The sequence below is a fragment of the Crocuta crocuta genome, unplaced genomic scaffold, assembly GCF_008692635.1.
Source record: "Crocuta crocuta isolate KB4526 unplaced genomic scaffold, BGI_CrCroc_1.0 scaffold89, whole genome shotgun sequence".
NCBI classification, from domain to species: domain Eukaryota; kingdom Metazoa; phylum Chordata; class Mammalia; order Carnivora; family Hyaenidae; genus Crocuta; species Crocuta crocuta.
The window spans coordinates 5,724,659-5,738,334 of NW_027551559.1; positions in this window are offsets into that span (position 1 = coordinate 5,724,659).

Consider the following 13,676-nt stretch of genomic DNA (forward strand, 5'->3'; position numbering starts at 1 on the left):
TATTAAACTCTCTTTGTTTGAAATTGTCAGAAGGGTTTCTATTTCTTTTGGTTCTAACCAAAGTCCCAATGAGAAATATATATGACTATCTTCTCTCTTCTTCCATATGCCCTGGTCTTCTTCCTTTTTCTCCTCCTCCTCCTCCTCCTCCTTCTTCTCTCTCTCTCTCTCTCTCTCTCCTTCTCTCTCTGTCTTCTCTCTTAAATATTGCTCAGGAATTATATTAAATCAAAACAACCCTAGAACTTAATATTGTTAACAAATAGATTTGAAGCTGAGGGTACCACAAATATTCTAAAGATATCAGGAACAGAAAAGGCTACACAATATAAATAATATTATCAACACCTTAGACATGCTTGAAGAAGTCAAAACTATCAATGCATCCAGTCACTTAACAGTCATTTATGGGAATCTACCCTGGGTCAGCTCCTCTCCTTTGTTTCTCTAGAGGAGGGTTGGGGAGAAATTGTGGATGGAAAAAATCAGAGGACTGAAATGACTTTAAGCTGAAGAGAAGCCAATGGTCAACTGTAGAGCCAGAGGGTAAACACATAATTACTGTAACTTCTATGCAGGCTCTCTACCCCAAGGGAGGGGAGACAGCCAGTGAAGGTAGCTTCACACCCTAGAAATCTCCCTTCACGAAGGCATAATGGTTTCAAAAATATTTATTATCTTCTTGTGTTTATTCTGACTGCAATTCATTTTTATGCATCTTTTGTTTGGCTTTCCAAAACCAGTTTGATAATCAAGCAGTCAATCCTGCAAGCTCTGTGTTCTCACAGCTGTCAGGGACTGTGGGTCCATGTTTTTGTGTTAATTTGCAATCATCATACAGAAAAGAAATGTGTACAGTGCCAGAAGTATCAGAATATCTCTATAGCAAGGCCCATTTTAAAATTCATTGCACCGTGGGTTTCTTTTCCAATTCACTGAATATATCCCAGAGCAGAAATAAATTTAAATGTGATATTTCTTGGAATTATCTGCGCACAACCAAAACACCCTACTTCATTTCATTTAAAATTGACTGCAATTTAAAGCATAATGTACATCTTTTATGAAACGCTACAAAATGAAGCAAACTTTAAGGAATTGTGAGTGACGTCCTGCGGGTCATCTTAGCATGTGGGGATGACCCCAGAGAACCAAAGAAATCCTCATAATCTGCATCTGCAGCTCTGAACATAGAGATCAATATTAGTTTTTAAAAAACGAGAAGGGCAAATATCATATGTTTGCATGTATAGAAGTATTAGGAGGAACTTAACGGAGGACCATGGGGGAGAAGAAGGGGGAAATGGTGGGGGAAAGGGAGAGAGGCAAACCATGAGAGACTCTTGAATGCTGACAAAAACTGAGGACTGATGGATGGGGGGGAGGGGGATGGGCACGGAGGAGGGCATTTGTGGGGATGAGCACTGGGTGTTATATGGAAACCAACTTGACAATAAACTACGTTGAAAAAAAATAAATAAAAGACTTTGTCAGAAAAAAAAAACCAAGATGAGATATTTTAGAAATCAATGTTTGTTTATCTGCTTTTTCTTTTTACACGCTTTTAAGTCTGTTAGATAAAACATTCCTAGCACACAACTTAATTATAGGAATGAAAATATGAGGTGGAAGATGCACTCAGGTTTATAAAACCAGAAGAATCATTAGAGCTTCCATAAACCCCTTCCAAGAGAGATTGTGGAATGGTTTGTCTCGTGTCTTCTAATAAGCCCAAAGTCAGGTCTCACAACGTGAGAATCTTTCTGAGGTCTACATCAGTGAGGCAGCTCCAGAGGGGAGATTGGAACTCTGTCGTAGAGGTAAGAGCCATTAGTGAGGAGTACATACGGAAGAGGTCACCTGTGATGACTGGAGGGGCCAGGAGCCTCTCCTAGAAGAGCCATCCGCAGCGGGACAGGTCAGCCACAGATGACACTAAGGGAAACCCTCTCGCCTACGTCACTGCAGGACTCCACTGGAAACCGGAGGCGATTTAGTTTGGTTTGCTCCAAACTACAAACAAATCCAACTTTAATGAAAGATCAATTCATTGTAATAAATGCATATTTTTACAAGATTTCAACATCATGTTTTACATAGGCACAAGGCTACATTCTTTCTAGGCTCATAGGTTCCTAATATCTCATGATTTTTATCTAACTGTGTCTATGGAGGGAGATAGTAAAACTGCTACATATTTTGGAAGAAAAAAAGAGTATGAACCTGATATTCTATAACAAGAAGTTGGCAACATTTTTTATGACTTTTATTTTGCTAGTAAATATTTCCAGATTTGCAGGCCACAGAGTCTCTGGTGCAATTTTTCAAAGCTATAGGTAGAGCATGAAAGCAACCAGAGACAATACACAAACTAATGAATGTGATTGAGTTCCAATAAAACTTTATTTACAAAAATAATCATAGGCAAGATTTGTCTCCAGGCCATAGTTTGCCAATGCTTTTTTGCAATGTAAAGCTATATTCTAAACTATCTGTGGCTCTCAGCATAATCCAAAGCCTTCAGCTGGTTTGGGGACATTGATCCATTGCCAAATGTGGATGTGGCCTCACTGCGAGCTCAGCGCTCATGTCAGATGAGTTGCAGTCACCTTCTACTCTGCTTAGCACCATAGAAAACATGGTCAGAACTGTGAGTTCAGTTTCTGGACCCTCCCTGCCCAGGGACAAAACCACACTGAGGAGTGTTCATAGCTGACTGGCCTGGACAGCCAAGGACAGCATTGACACATGAGAAAAGATTGAAGGAGGTCAGCATATTTTGTCCCAGGATCAAAGACCATCAAGGAGATCTTTCACTGAATCCCTGTCTCTGGCAAATTCTCACTTAAAATGACAGTCTTTTTATTATATATTTGCAATACCGAGGTACCAAACATGATAGCTATAGGAAATTTCAGAGGCAAATTTTCTCTCAATATAAGGAATAACAACATAAAAATTAGAGCTTGCCAATAATGCATCTGGCCACCTTTGGAAATTTTTCCTGAACTCAGGGAGTTGAGATAGAGACCAAATTAGCATCCCCAAATTAAACTTAGTGGGTGGCTTTGTGGTTTTCTTTCTCCTACTGATGGTTTTCTCCAGACTTTTAAACTGAGGCCTAACATATTTTAGACATTTTGGACTTCCTTTCCAAAGAATGTGGAGAATTTACATTTTGTGGCACTACACTAAATGAGCTGTCACAATTAAAAATCTTTAAATAAAGGTTTGCACTCTAATGAAAAACCACTAACACTCAATGATCTAGAGTCAGAGAGCCACAGTTACCAGCTCTTCTCCACAGGATGCTGAGCTGATGTTACCTATCTCTAAGCCTAATTAGAGGCTAAACCCGTGGGGCGCCTGGGTGGCTCAGTCCATTAAAGCATCCGACTTCAGCTCAGGTCATGATCTTGCGTGGTTTGTGAGTTGGAGACCTGTGCTGCACTCTGTGCTGAGGGCTCAGAGCCTGGAGCCTGCTTCAGATTCTCTCTCTCTCTCCTCTCTCTCTCTCTCTCTGCCCTTCCCCCACTTATGCTCTGTCTCTCTCTCAAAAATAAATAGACATTTAAAAAAATGTAAAGGGTAAAAAGAGAGAGAGAAAGAGAAAAACTAACAAAAATAGATGATGTAAACAACTCAAATGATCCCTGATTCTCCAAACTATAGTTTCATTTGGCATCTGACTTCTGAGAGATTTGGGTACAAAAAAGTTAAGTCGTACAGTGTATTTCTGAATACAGACACCCTACGTTTCTCCTGTAGGAAATCTATAATCTAGAGCCTAGTCTACTAGAGCCTAAAAGATTAAAGTTATGGGCAGAGTAGTGATATCACCTTGGAAAACAAAGAAAGCACAGTTTCTACACCAAAAAACATGTGTTAACAATTGGTGGATCCAGTGTTCAATTCCCACCTGTTGGAGATGAGTTGGGTGCCTTCTGGGGCGAAATACTCCAAGTTCTGGACAAACTGTTTCCCTCTGGGTCAGTCTTCAGGGCTGCTCTAACAAAGTGCCACAAACTGAGTGACTTAGAGAACAGAGATGCACCGCCTCACTGGTGTGGCGGCCACAAGTCGTAAACCAGTGTGTTGACCAGGTTGGTCCCTTCTGGGGCCACGAGGGAGACTCCGCTCCCAGATTATCTCTCAAGTTTCACAGAAAACCATCTTCTTCCAGTGCCTTCACATTGTCTTCCTTCTATGCATGTCTGTCTCTGTGCCCAAATGTCCCCTTTGTTATGAGGATGTCAGTCACACTGCACTGCCCCACCCCAACCCTGTGATCACCTTCTAATTTAATTTCCTCTGTCAAGTCCTTATTTCCAACTAAGGTCACATTCTGAAGGGCTAGGAGTTAGGATTTTAACATATATATATATATATATTTATATATATATTTATATATATATATATTTCTTTTTGTCATGAAGGCACAGTTCAGCCCATACCATAGACGTTAGACGTCTTAAATGCATCCATAAGGATTGTTATCAGCAAGAGAGGGTCTTTATTTTTGTTCAAGGCACCTCACTGTTCCTGGCACACACGGAGGCTAAGCAATGCAAGACTGAGACCAGGGCATCGAGAACATTTTCCTCACATTCCTTGGCATTTGTGACCAGTCCATCAGAACAATAATATATAACTCTTCAAATGGTTTCAAAGACCTCACTAAAGTCAAGATCCACTGGGAAAGATAGGTGCTCTCAATGGCAGTGTTAGTGCCAATAATCCTTATAAACCAGTGTGTTCTTGTCGATCACACCGACTGCTCTCAGTCACTGTAAAATCCCAACTAAGTGCGGGCTGCACAGCACCCATGCTGCTGGGTGTTTCTGAGCTCCACTCGCACAGCTGCCAGCAGCTGCCCCGAACACAATGTGTGCTGAGAAGCAATAGGGTCTTCTTAAGTGATCAGACTCATTAGGTCATGTCTGCGCTCATTACTGCTCATGTCAAAGTGAGCAGGAACAGATCGACGCCAATGGTTCTCAGGCCAGAAGGAGCCCAGCTAACATCTGGATTCACAGATCCGGGGCTGGAGGGGAAAATGTAACACAACCTGCTTAACATCCGCGCTTCCATTTGTCAGACACCCAAACAGGGAGATTATCCTCTTAAATACTGGTGAGGGGAATGATGTCATGTTTTCACTATAGTATTGCCTCTTTGGGGAAAATTTTATAGGAAAATACATGTATCTTAATCATATCAGAGCTCATTTTTTTTCTGGTTCTAAGGGCGGGCTAGAAAATGAGGCATTTTGTAAGGTGATTATGTCCCCACCCCAAAAGATGTATTGCAGTCTAACCCCTGGTACCCATGAATGTGATCATATTTGGAAATAGGGTCTTTACAGATGTAATCAAGTTAAGATGAGGTTATATTGAATTAAGGTGGACCCTATTCCAATAACTAGTATCCCTGTTAGACAAGGAAATTGGGCAGAGAGAAGAATGCCATGTGAAGGCCAAGACAGACAGACACAGAGAGCAGATCATCACATGACAGACAGACACAAGAGGTTGTACTGTTGGCTCTAAAAGGCAAGGAACCCCTGGGGCACCTTGGTGGTTCAGTTGGGTATGTATCTGACTTTTGACTTTAGCTCAGATCATGATCTCGTGGTTCGTGGGTTCAAGCCCAACATCGGACTCTGCACTGACAGCGCAGAGCCTGCTTAGGATTTTCTCTCTCCCTCTCTCTGCCATGTTTGCTCTCTCTCTCTCTCTTACTCAAAATAAATACATAAACTTAAAAAATATTGGAAAGCAAGGAGCCCCAAGGAAGCTAAGCCAAACAGCAGAAACTAAGAAGATACAAGAAAACTTGCTCCCCAGAATCTTCGGAGAGCACACAGCTCTGCCCACATGTTTATTTCAGACTTCTACCCCCAGAACTGTGAAAGGATACATTTCTGCCATTTTGAGCTGCTCAATTTTGTAATTTGCTAAGGCAGCCCTAGGAAATTAATGCGGGCACTAGATTAATTCGAAAAAAATTTCGTATGCTCCCCTGCTATGCTAAGAATGTGGAAGACAGCATGGTACATCAGGAAGAGTTTATAATTTGATTGGGAAAATAATGCATAAATATCTATCATGCAGCTAGAAAGTTACACTGCCCTTTAACTGCATATTGTGGCCATTTTATCTCTTATATCATAGCTCTCACTATGAAGAGTCAAAAAGGAATGAGGTCCAAGCCATCGCCCTATGTGTCTGTGATTGAGTACATGTGGTGCATGCACGTTGGGAAGTGTGTGTGCATGAGAGGAGGGACTGGGAAGCTAGAAAAGCAGATCAGACCTCATCCCTGCTTCTCTCCGACTTTTTAATTTGCAGGGAGAGCTCAAGGAGTCTACACTGGAAACTTGCTTCTCTGTGGAATCACGCGGCCACCAATGAAAACAAAGAATGGACTTGTCAAAGAATAAGGGTTAGGCTTCCATCAGCCTGCATGCCCTCCTACTACATTCATGTTCTCTTTTTTAACTGAGATATAATTGATGTGTAACATAAAATCAGCTTCAGGAGTACAACATAATGATTCAATATTTGTATATATTGTGAAGTCATCACAGCAATGTCTCGTTAACATCTATCGCCATAGAGAGTTACAAAAATGTTTTTCTTGTGATGAAAACTTGTAAGATCTCCTTTCTTAGCAAATTCTAAATACGTGATATGGTACTAACTACAGTCACCATGCTGCATGTGACATCCCCAAGATTCACTTATTTAATAAGTAGAAGTCTGCACCTTTTGACCCCCTTCACCTATTTTACCACACCCCCACCCCCTGCCTCTGGCAACCACCAATATGTTCTCTGTATTTATGAGCCTGTTCTCTCTCTCTCTCTCTCTCTCCCTCTCTCTCTCTCTCTCGATGCCACATATAAATGAGATTATATAGTGTTTATCTTTCTCTTTCTGACTCATTTCACTTAGCATTATGACCTCAAGGTTCATTCATGTTGTCACAAATAAAAGATTTCTCTCCACTTTTATGGCTGGAATATATCCCATTAGGGAGTTTTTCCCAACTATATGAGGCCCTGTGGTGGGGGCTGTTAGTCACTGTGACCTGTCCAAACACGAGAGGAGGGAAATGTCCATGATAGATACAGGGTTGAGAAATGACTTAAAAGATACATGTGGGTATTACCTGGGATTACAGTATAGAACTTGGAATAGGCACATTATCTTTCTCCTGAAAAGATAAGAGATCTGGGCTATTAGTTTCCCTTTTGCCCTCTGTATGGACAAAGTTTATCTGCAGAAAGAAGCCGTGCAGAAACAACCTGAACCATGAGAAAAAAGGAAGCTGTAAAATCCTGCTAATTTTATTTGAGTACCTGGATCCAGCCATACCAAAACCTGATCCACCCTTGCACTTCTCAGTAGCATGGGACGATATATTCCCTCTTCTCGGTGTGTGTCCCATGCCAGAATGAGTCCTGCCCTCTGCAAACACATTCCTCTCTTACAAGAATAAGTCCCATCGGTCACCACATATCATATCACCATGTTTACACTTTCCACTAAGTCCTCGTACACAAATGTAACTCTCCAAACTTTGGGAAAAATCTTATGCACATAGTAATTTATTTTACAAAAAGAAAAAGAGATGGATAGATGATAGATAGATAGATAGATAGCTGGATAGATATCCTAGTAATGCACACTTAGTTTAACATTGAAATGCCAGTCAGTATTTGTTAAATAGACTAAATCATTTCACTAATAGGCAAAAGAGAAAAATAACATTATAAAATCAATAGTTTAAAAATAGATATTTGGTAAAGGTCAACATCTGTTCATGATCAAAAGACACCTCAATAAAATAAGAATATAGGTGAACTTCTTCATTCAGATAAAAATGCTTCTACAGCAAACTTATACTTAACTTTATGTTTAATGGTGAAACACTGCTATCCTCCTAACAGCAGGATCAAGACCAGGATATCTGTTCTCTCCACATGTATTGAGTTGTTATTTCATAAGTCTTAGTCATTCACTAAGTCAAGAGTCATAAATGAGATGAATGTCATACAGATTGGAAAGTGTGGTAGGAAGCCTCTCAAATGGCCCTCCCAATTCCTGGCATTCACATCATTACATAATCCCTACCTCTTGAATATTCACAGGACTTTTTGACCTGGTTCTAACAAATAGAATATGGTAGATGTAATAGGATGCCACTCCCAGTATAAAAATAAAACAAAAACAAAAACAAAAAACTGCTGTGAATTATTTGGATATCTCTCTCTCTTTTTGACCACCAACTTCCATGTCATGAGATCACTTGGGAAATCTATGGGAAAATCCAAATGGCAACATTCAGGAACCAAGGCCTCCCAACAGCCATGTGAGGAAGCTTGGAAGCAGATCTCCCCACCGCAGGTGAGCCTTCATATGAGACCACAGCCCCAGCCAACAGCTTAACCATTTTCAGAGGAATCCCTTGAGAGACTTGAAGCTACAGAACCCAACCAAGTAAAGCACATTCAGGTCTCTGGTCCACAGAAACAGTGAGATAATAAATACTTGTCCTTTTATGCCACTAACTTTTGAAGTAATTTGCTATGGAGAAATAGATAAATCAGATAGGAAGAAAGGAAACTATCTTTATTTGCAGACAGCAAGGTCTCTGCTGAAAGAAACAAATCTATGAAAGAGCTCCTAGTTCTTCAAGGCCATAGGATGTAATATCAATTCTATTTTAAATACTGACAAGAGAAAAGTTGAAATTAAAAATCAACATTTAAAGTGGCATAAGAAAACACAAAATGCTTAGGTATAAATTGAACAACCTATGTGCAGAAGCTATAAGCTGAAAACTACAGAATATTACAAGAGAAGATAAAGAACAGCTAAATAAAATGGGAAACATACCATATTCATGGATCAAAAAAAAAATCAATAGTGTTATGCTGTCAGTTCTCTCCAAATTATCTATAAGTTTAACAAAATTTTATCAAAATTTCAGCAGGCATTCTTGTAAAACTTGAAAGCCTGACTCTAAAATTATATGAGAATTCAATGACCTAAAAATTGCCAAATGTGTTTTTTAATTTAAAAAAGACAATTATATGGAATATTTATGTTTTAGTGACAAAATTCCCTCTCACTCAAAATACTATGTAGACATTTCTTTTCAACAAACTAAAACTGTTTCATCCTAGTGAAAATGATAAGCAAAGACTATTTTGACAATTTACTGCAATTTCATAGTTGCAATTATTCCATGCAAATAAACTTTTAAAATGTGTATGTTGGATCATTTGTTTCTGTATATAATGCTGTAATTCAAGCCATGACTAACACATTTCTGTAACAAAGTTTTTGAAAAGAAAAAAAATATTTCAAAATGAGAGATGTTCCAGATAAGGGAAGTTTTTAATTGTTCTTGCTGCTAGATCTAATTATAGGAATCTTTCAGTAGCTCACCCTTTTGCTACCTCTTGTGAGCTAAAGGCACTCTCTCCAATGTCTCCATATTCCCCAGGTGTCTCCTCTTATGGGCCTGAATCCTAATTCTCTGCAGGTGCTTGTGTATTCATTGTATATTTGCTCTTCTGCACAACCTTATTATCACTTTAATCCTAGCAAGAGAATATGTTTCCTGTTTTTGCTTCTGTGATATGAAAACATTATTTGAATAATAATCTATTCTAAAGCACTTAAATATTATGTTTTTATATTGTAAAAGACAATGGTGATAGTCATTAGTTTTCCTTCTCATTTTAGGCCATAGGAAATGGAATTCTGCATCCTCTATTGAACCACTTACTGTCAAAACACATTATCACCTCCCTTCCTAGCCTCATTGACTCTGAATTAGCCCATGTTGTCACATCCTTCATCAGTTCCTCTCTGGAAGATGAAATTTCCTGTGTCACTATGATAGCATGACTCTATTGTTAAACTGCTCACTGCACAATTGTGCTGTCAGATTACTAAATCCACTCAGAGGTTTGCTGCTTGCTTTCTCCTGCCTTCACTCCCCTCTGCTGTGTGTAGAATGAAGCTCTCTAACACAGTGGCATCCTGTATCCCATTAAGCCACAGATGAGCAGCCCAGAGTCCCACCTCCTCTGGGCAATATCCTTCCACGAGCAGGTATCTAGACAGGTGGAGGAGCTTCCTGGAGCTCCTAATTTCTGTTCATCTCCTTTAAGTTCATGGGCCCCAACTATTTGATTTCTACTGGTTTGGATTTCCTCATCTTTTCCCGAGTGTAAGTAAGCTGATGCCCCAGCTCCTGGGTGTTGACCCTGCCCTTTTCTGCAGAGCTCTGAATCTGCAGCAGAAAGTGGCCACATGGGCTGGCAGCTATGAGTCTGTTGTGCATCATTAGTAAACTGCCATTTTCAAGTGCAACTTTATATTCACCTCCTTGGGGAAGTGATGAGAAACCATGTTGAGCACTGCTGGGTTCTGAGGAAAGATTATGCTTTCTTCTGTCTCCTCCCTAGGCAACTGTGATCACATGACAGCCAGCTACCTGATTCCTAGACCCCCCAGAGCATCAGGCACAACCTTAGGTTCGTTANTACCTAAGAGCATGGTGCCCTGTCAGCCCCTGGGACTTCGGTATAGATGCTTGAAGACACAATAAGTAGGGGTGAGAGAGGGAGTAAATCAATATACTCCAAGTTTCAACATTGCAAAACACAGCTGTGTGAAGGTTGGCGCTCCACCCTTCAGACCTTCTGTTCTATCAATATCCTTCCCACTAGCAGGATCAGCTTCATAATTTGAGGGTCAGGTGCAAAATCAAAAACTGCACCATTGATCAAAAATTATTATAAAGTTCAAAGCAGTGAGAGCAGAACATGAAGTCAAACTTGGAGGCCCTATTGACTGTGAGGCCCTATGAGACCACACATGCCACAACCATGAAGCTGGTCCAGCCAGCAGTTGACAAAGAGGAGGGGTTGGTGAGAACAGAACACAGCCTTCCGTGGCCCCATTTTGCCCATTTGCTGCAGACACTCCCTGGAATTAAACCACCAATCGTTCCATTTTTCCCTCAGCTCTTTGCTACTAAATGTCTAATGTATCTTATCTCCATTTGGGCAAAGATCAATCAAGGTTCCACCATCAACCACAAATCTTCCTTCAAACACTGCTTCCCTGCAGTAGGATTATCATTAGGGTGAATCAGCCATAAGACATCTTGAACCCTAAAACAGAGCTTCTGGAGCTCTGCCCTGCTTGTCTTTGAGGGTTTGGAAGAAAGGAAACCTCTCCCTGCTTGGTGCTTCCACAACAAGGTCATTCCAGAGAGGGTGATGACTGTGTATTTCTGTCTTCCCCTTGAGGGCATAGTTGACAGTTGACAGTGTGGTGTGTCAGAAGCAGCATTCAGAGCCTCTGTTTCCACCCCCCCCGTTAAAAATAAACACTTCTGTTTCAAGTGAGTCTCATCAAGAGAGTGATTCGTCTGTCTTACAGCACTGCTTTTCAAACTCTTCCCCCATAACTCTATCTTTCGGGGCAAAGGAGAGAGCAATAACATCACTGAGAGATGGGAGCGCAAGATGGGGCTTCAGAAAACCTGAAATTCACATGGGAACCCTCAGATTTCACCTGGAAATGCCATGTGAATGTTTACAGTGCTAAGTGCTATAATATTTTTTATAAAAATAATATTCTCAAGTAGCCAGGAAGCTTCTCATATCATCTTTAAGAAAAATTGATGAAGTTTTATCATCTTTATCCTAAGGCTCCTTGTACTTTCTGACAAGTGGGTCTACCTTTTAAAAGTTAGGAGATTAAGTTTCTTAGTTTCTGTTACTAGAAAAATACTTCTTGAGCGACAGGTCAGTGGTTCATTTATCAGTCAATTACACTTTAGTATGAATAAGCTTATGAGAACCTTTTCCAAACAAGGGGGAAGGTAGAAGGCAGTGTAGCACAATTAAGCAGTGATTTACAAGGGGAGAAGGGAATCCCATTGAGTGAAAACAATGACTCAAAGTTGGACACAGACTCTTTCATATTAAGTAGAGTCTCATATTTCCTCTTCTGGCAAGAGCTTACCCTTCATTAAAATAATCTGAATATTCACTGCAGTGGGTTTCCATTAGAAAGAACCATTAAAGTTCCATTAACTTGGCCCGCATTCCCATCACCCTTGCTGTGGTCTACTGATGTGCCCACTGCAAAGCAGGTTAACTATCTCACAGCTCCATCAACAAGAACAGCCACATGTCCCTCCATTCTGGAGTTCTGTCCCCCTGTAGCAGGCACAAACTCTCACATCACTGTGACTTCAACAACATATATCTCACTCTTCAACCTAGGATTGATTTCAGGGAGAATTTCATTTGGAACTAAAGGGCTTTCTTTTAGAGGTACAAAAAATATTGATGTAATGGCTTAAGTTCAGAGGCAAAAAGAAAATACATACAGTGATATTATCGGACTCACCTTAACAGAAAGATATAGTCTTCCCAATAGAAAAATATCACTGATTATAATAATAGGAAGAAATGACACACATGCATTGTTGGGCTTACTCTGCACCTTACTCACTGCACTCGGGGAAATTCAAGGCCAATGTAAAACCTTCCTTCTGGTCAGGGCAGGTGATAGGAGCCCCCAGACTACCTCCCTCACATCTTAGTTGTATTAGGGCCTCTCTGTACCCTCCACTCTCTCTGTCTTCATGTTTCAAAGCCAAGTAATGTCAACACCTCAAATTACAGGGTGATCCTAAGTTCAAAATCACATTGAGATGCTTGTGCTTAAATATTTTTTAAACGTCCATATTAAGGTGCTGTGCAAACACGAGTTAGTCATTCCCTGTCTTCTCACCGTTGCATTTCCATCACAGGTCAGTTTTCCATTTCTGCCCTGCCTTACTTTGTAAGAATCTTTTACAAAAATCTCTAAGGAATTTTTCCTGAGTGAAGTAGGATGTGTGAATAACAAAAAATGAATCTATGTGTTATGTATCTATGTAATAATATATACTATATCAGGGTGCCTGAATGGCTTAGCTGGTTAAACGACCGACTCTTGATTTTGCTCAGGTCATGATCTTACAATTCGTGAGATCAAGCCCCACATCAGGCTCTATGCTGACAGCATGGACCCTGCTTGAGATTCTCTCTCTCTCTCTCTCTCTCTCTCTCTCACACACACACACACACAGTAAATAAATAAACATTTTTAAAAAACAATATACAGTATACCTATATTTTTCATATCAGTAAGTGCATTTTCACACTAAATAAACTCCCAGGAGAAAGAGTCTGAAGCAGTCAGGTGATTTATTAACATTGTTGCCTGGACTGGGAAAGACTCCTGGAGAAAAGAAATGAGGGTGGCAGGTTTTGATTCATAGTCTGAAAGCAGAGCCACGAAAGTCCTTCATTTACTTAATATTTACTAAATATATACTTCTGAAGCTTGCTGTTAATTTTACATTAAGAAAACAGCTCATACCCCATAAGGCAGAAAGAAATAGGTAAAATTAAGGTCAGAATGAACACCGATCTATTCAGATACAAGGAAAAGTACTCATGGAAGACTCAAAAGTGGAAGTGGGTATTTGATGGGGGGAGTGTGGCTAAAATGGGCTTGTTCTGTTCTTTCAATCTGCTCTCACACCCTATTAGCGTTTGTCACAGAATGCAGTATGTGACCGTAGGTCCT